The following is a 6,484-nucleotide window of genomic DNA, read 5'->3' as shown; positions in this document are numbered from 1 at the left end:
AATATGTAATGGAGTATGAATATGTTGTAAAGAATTTGCAGGATAAAAAGCTGAATGGCTAAGTGGTTGTATTCCTTTGTGGGAATATTTTGACTCCATTAATTGTCATGCATGCATCATAATATGAAGCATCGGATTTTTTGGCAGAGTATCAAGAGTGATGGATAATCTGTTCTGATAATGGGTTCACAAAGGTTGTGAATTGTAAGTGGATATTGAGATCTCTTACACAATGTGTTATCATGAGAGTACGTACGAAAATTGTGAAGAGGATATTGAGATCCTCCTACCAATAGCCATGGTAGAAGTTGATGTTGATGGCACCACAAGGAATGGGTTTAAAGCCTAACGAGAGTGAATCGTGACGGGGCTCCTCCACTTGGGTTTACCAAGTTCAATGGGTCAAACGAAGTCACGAGGATCTAATGTTGTAATACTACTACCATTCCTATTTTAATAAAAGTGATGTAGTATTCTTTCTATAAATTGAGTTATTTCTGTCATGTGAAGAAGGTTGAGCTATGCTCTTAATAAGTCCATAGTCCTTGTTTAAGGATGGTTTGTGACAGTCAAACCTGATGGACTTACCTATGTGAATGTGGGGGAAATGCCCTACCCCTATGAGGTTCTTAGGCTTTAGGACCTCTAGAGCGTTCACGAGATCCCAGGCACGTGAGGGGCATTTTTTATGGCATTTCGCGAGGACGAACACAGATTCGAATGCAGGTTTGTGCGCAGTTATCCGTTACAAACCACCGTGGAGAGTCCAATGCCGAGAGCAACTCGATACGGCTGTAGCAGGTATTTGTATGCACTGGGTGACAATTCAATTCCTCAGGAACATTGTCATCTTAATACTTACATTCAGTTGCCTTATATCAGCTATTCATTTTCTCTTCTTTTGAATCATGTGGGGGATTGTTGGAGTTAGTGCTTCAAAAGAAGCAAATGGTAATTCCCAATTTAGTCATGGGATAGTTTTCCAAATTGATTGTGCATTCTCCCATACATGATTTATGAGATTTTCAACATTGATTGTGTAGTATCCTAAAATTACCATTTTACGATACTATTTTTGTGATTTACCATACTCATTTCACTACTATATAAACCCCAACTCTACCACACAAAAGACACACAACAAAATATCCATTCTCTCTTATATTTCTCTCTAAATATTTCTCTTGTGTTAAGCTGATATTTGGCAACGTTCTGCAAGTAGTCTTCATTCTGAGTCTTTGTCGTACACCTTAGACTCGGACGTCGTGTAACCCTGGGGGTTGGTTGCCAAGAGGCCGTGTGTATCGAGCGGGGCAAATTCAACTTTACGGCAGTGATTCTATCACGCCACGACATCTTTCTCTTTAACTTCTGTAAGTTTATCTGTTCATTGTTCGTCTAATAGTCATACCGCCTACAGGTTAATCAACATGTTTTTAGCAAAACGGTAGAAAAAAAAGAGGACAGACCGAAAGGCCAAAAAAATGATCAACTTTATAAGTATAGTGCAAAACCACCAAGTATTTATGTAATAAAAATAAAATAGGGTGATTTTTTTCAGTGAAATAAAAAGACCTAAATCCAGACAAGTTTAATTAGATTAACTAATTATGCAGTGTAATTACTAATTTTGAAAAGACTCAAAGTGATCATTCATGGACGAGTTTTACTTATTCATAGACGGAAATGACTATTTTACCCCTTTATTTCAACTCCTCAATTTTCAATTTTCTCTCTCTATTCAATAAAAATATAATTAAAATTCCTAAAATAGAAAAAAAAAATACAAAAGATTTAACACAAGAAAAAAATGAAGAACTCAAACAACGGAGAAACAGTATAGCTTTGTCTACAATCATTAACACTAACACCCCCTACCATAATTTGATAGGGATGGATCTCTCTACCCTACCTTGCTATCACCAGCGTAGTCGGATGTCGTGCCTCTATCCAATGTCGGCGACGGTGTAAATAAACTCTAATTTAATTAGTTTTATTCAATTGCTTAGTTTGATATAATATAATAAATAAAATTAAAAATTTGAATTATTACTTGATCGATACGAGAATTAGCATCGTAATTTAACGAATTTGATTAATTTCATGAGTGAGGAAGAGGATTAGAGAGTTTTTTTGGGAGAGAATTAGAGAGAATTTTTTTTATGGGAGAGAATGCAAGGGCGTACTATGGAAAATAATCTCTGTCTTTTCGACAAAAATGAGGACTTTAAGTCGATTAGTGGATTAATTACTGACGAAGATAATGAATTTCTTACAAGTAATGTTAGTATGGAAGAGGTTAAACAAACAGTTTTTAATTTAGCCGCAAATAAATGTCCAGGTCCGGATGGTTTCCCTATAGAATTTTTTCAAAAATATTGGGATATTGTAGGAAATTCGGTAACTAAAAGCAGTTCTAGCTTTTTTCCATTCGTGTAAATTATTAAAAGAAATAAATCATACTTTCATAGTATTAATTTCTAAAATTGATAATCGTCAAACAGCAAACCATTTTCGCCCTATTAGTCTTTGCTCAACAATCTATAAAATTATTTCGAAAATCTTGGCCACTCTTCTTCGTAGTGTCTTGCATAAGATTATCCACCCTTTTCAAGGTGCTTTTACACGTAATCGGTTTATTCAAGATAATATCCTTCTTGCCCATGAAATTTTCAACTCTTTTAAGCGTAAAAAAGGTAAAGGTGGATGGATTGCCATTAAACTTGATATGGAGAAAGCATATGACCGACTAGAATGGAACTTTATTGAGGAATCTTTTAGACAAATGGGTTTCAGTGATATTTGGATTTCATGGATCATGGAATGTATAAAAACTGTCTCGTTCTCTATGTTAGTAAATGGAACACCGGGTGATGTTTTTACACCCACTAGAGGCATTAGACAAGGAGACCCACTCTCGCCATATATATTCATTATGTGCGCCGAGATTCTAGCAAGATCTCTACAAAAAATAGTGATCTTAGTTCTAGTGATATTGGTATTAGAATTGGATCTGGGGTGGAGAAAATCCCTTTTCTCACTTTTGCGGATGATACTATGATAACACAATACTTTACCCATTTTTGACCCATACTTTATCTCTTATTTGATCAATTAAATAACTCGATTAAGTTTTATTTAGTCATTTTAAAATAAAATAGAATATTAGTTACTTTATATTAATTTGCGTCAATTTATGCTACTTTTCGGAAATTTGGAATTTGTTCTCATATTTTTGTCATATAGGTACCGAGTTACTCGAGAACAAGTAAAATAAGACGGAGTCAAATGAATAGGAATGGGAATGTGAGAGGAAAGTCAAAGTAGGCAAAATCGTATTTCCTTGCCCCTGCTGCTACTGCTTTGAATTTAATACCAAATGCCAAGATCAATTCATCAAAATAATTGCCACACATTTGTTCACCATTCATTTACAATTATACATCATCATCATACATCACCATACCATCATCAACCATATATCCATCACCATTCACGCCCAAAATTCGGCCACGCTGGATCCCGATATCGACTCCGAGCAGCAACCACCAGCCGTGCAACCTTCCCTGCGCCAATCAACCATCACTTCGCCCTTCACCATTCAACCACCATCACCGTTCAATCGGCCTTCACCATACATCCACCGGCAATCACCTCTGACTATCCACCATGAGAACCACCAGGCGCGTCTTCTCTTCCAGCCCAGATTCGTCACCTGCCATTCGACCACCAATTCATCCACCGCCATGGACGCATCAAACAACTCAACTCCCCTGCTCCGACCATTTTCGTATAACGAACCGAATACAAGCCCAGACCCAATCACCACCATCGTGAAAAAGAGAAGAAGAAGGGAATAAGCAAGAAAAGGATTTATTGCAGCCGAGGAGCGAAACTATGCCCGGGCGGGTGAACTTATGCCCGGTCGGGCGAAATTATACCCGGTCGGGTGTTTGTTGTGCGTCGTTTTGCTTTTGGCAGAAGAAGACAAAGAGTTGGGAAGTTGGTTGGAGCTGTGTATCGTGATTTTTGGAGATTATTATTATTTACTTATTATTATTATTATTATTATTATTATATTATTAGTTGTATTAGTATTATTAGTGGTATTATTAGATTAGACTTAGTATAAAAAGGAGACTACAACACATTAGACACACATTACTTACCTTAGAAATTAGATTAGAAATGAGTCTCTCTTACTCTCTCAATATTGTAAAACCCTCATATTTCTTCTCTCATTTTTCATTGAATAAAAAGTTGTTATCTTTCTTGAATTATTAGTTTAGTTCTTCTCTTTTCATTAGTTTACAATTAGTAATTTTGGGTTGTATTTGGGGAATTGAAGAATCCTTCCATAGTTGAATCCAAATTTCCACCTTTTGCAATTGAGTTGGTATAATTTCTCTTCCTACTTTCATTTGTTTACACTTGCTTTTCTTTCAAGCTTTATCTTAATTGTTTATGTTAGAATTTTATCTTTGTTGTTAGATTGTTCCTTGTTGTTTACAAGATTGAATCTTTGATTTCTCATGTTAAAGATTGAGTCTTTGTGTTTATTGAGTTAAAGCTTGTGCCTTTAAGTTTAATCTTCATTGTTTCTTGAATTAAATTGTCTTTCCTTGTAATTTGAGTTGGGTATTTGCATGATTAGTAATAGAATTTACACTTCCATCATGATTATGCATAAAGATACCATCTTTGTTGTTTTTATTGCTCTTGGTACCATGATTTGTGAGTAGTTTCCTTCTAGGACTCGGTTTGACCCGACATGAGTAACTTCATTAATTGAATCTCATAAAGGCTAATTGTTGGGGGAAATTGGTGAGGGTAGTCTAGAGGAATGATTTGGTTTATGGATTGATTTTGGGTAGTGTATTTTGTAACCCTTGTCCACCAACGAGAGTTGGTTAGGTTGTAAATTGGATACCCGGAATTTGGTCCTATTGCTAACCTAGGTTGAGACCGAAAGGGAGAACCGAGGGAGGGTGCCTCTAGACTAGCGTTTGAAATCGACCCTTGAGAGAGGGAGTGGGATGACCCGGAATACGATGAGTACTTAATGACCTTGACCAAGTTCTTGATCACCTTGGGAATGTGCACGTTTTCGGGGTTGTTGGGTGTTGAGTTAAGGATTCCGACCTTCGAACCCGAGAGGGGGGTCTTAGGCGAATTAGAGCCATCTACTCCTTGCCCGTTTACCTAAATGATTAGCCTAGGGAATCAATATGTGGAATTATGAATTGTTGTGGGAGAACCGAGTTTTAGGCCTTTTAATCATTTGATTTACAACTTTATTCCCCTCTTACTCATTTATCATCTTTTGTTAATTTGCATTTTATTTTATTTAGTTTAGTTGTTTAGTTTAAAACCTCATCCAAATATTGTCGACTTAGCTAAACAAATATTTAAAACGATTAATACTCTCCCTAGCTCCTCGTGGGATCGACCCTCAATAGTGTACAACGACAATCGTGCACTTGCGAGGTATTATTTGATAACCATCAAGTTTTTGGCGCCGTTGCCGGGGAGCAAAGGCTAGATATTAATCGTTTTATTCTAGTTTAGACTAGGTCTTTCTTTTTTACTAATCCCTTTCTTGAGTAGTGGAAGGTGTTTTAGAAGAACCGGACAATCTTGAGTTCTTTGAGAATCCATTTGGAATTCCCGAAGAAACAACAATGGTCGCGGTTCCTATGAGGGATAATTTGGCTCCGAAGAAGGTGGTGAACCCAAGTATTGTCAAGCCACCTATTCAAGCCAATAACTTTGATGTGAAGGCTACTTTGTTACAACTAGTCCAAGGAAACCAATTCGGAGGGGGAGCCACCGAAAACCCCAATGAACATCTTAATGAATTCTTGGATAGTTGTGACATGTTTAAAGCAAATGGAGTGTCGGAGGATGCAATCCGCCTTAGGCTCTTTCCTTATTCTTTGAGGGGGAGTGCTAAGGAATGGTTGAAGAGTTGTGAGCCCGATTCATTTAGAACTTGGAATGATGTCTCCAAGGCCTTCTTGAACAAGTACTTTCCACCACAAAGGACCGCAAGAATCAAGAGTGAGCTCCAAGGCTTCACCCAACATGATGATGAGACCCTTTACGAGGCATGGGAAAGGTATAAGGGACTCCAAAGGTTATGTCCTCACCACGGGATCGGAGATGATGAGTTGATCAACAACTTTTATGAGGGGTTGAGCAATGAAATGAAAATGAACCTAGATTCCGGCTCGGGAAAAGGGGCATTAGACAAAATTGATCACAAGACGGCTAAGGAGCTTATAGAAGAGATGGCATCCCGTACTTTTCATTGGAATAATGATCGCCACAAGAGGAAAGGGAAGTCCAATGTGGAATCAACAAACAATGTGGAAGTCAAGAGATTGATAGAGGAACTCAAGCAACAAGTTGCTTTGTTGAACTCTAGTAACACCTCAAGAAAATCTTCATTAAATTGGTCTCAAATGTATTGTTGTGAGATTTG

General features: G+C 37.3%; 1 non-coding gene across 1 annotated transcript; it reads right to left on the bottom strand.

Moving 5' to 3' along the window:
- Positions 1–6,050: 6,050 nt before the first annotated feature.
- Positions 6,051–6,157, bottom strand: LOC141625085 (small nucleolar RNA R71). The gene has a single exon (XR_012534882.1). It is a non-coding gene; the product is annotated as a small nucleolar RNA R71 (small nucleolar RNA).
- Positions 6,158–6,484: the final 327 nt, after the last annotated feature.

This window comes from Silene latifolia, chromosome X (assembly GCF_048544455.1).
Source record: "Silene latifolia isolate original U9 population chromosome X, ASM4854445v1, whole genome shotgun sequence".
Taxonomy (NCBI): domain Eukaryota; kingdom Viridiplantae; phylum Streptophyta; class Magnoliopsida; order Caryophyllales; family Caryophyllaceae; genus Silene; species Silene latifolia.
Note: the sequence above shows the minus strand (reverse complement) of the source record. Positions and strands in the feature narration are given on the sequence as shown.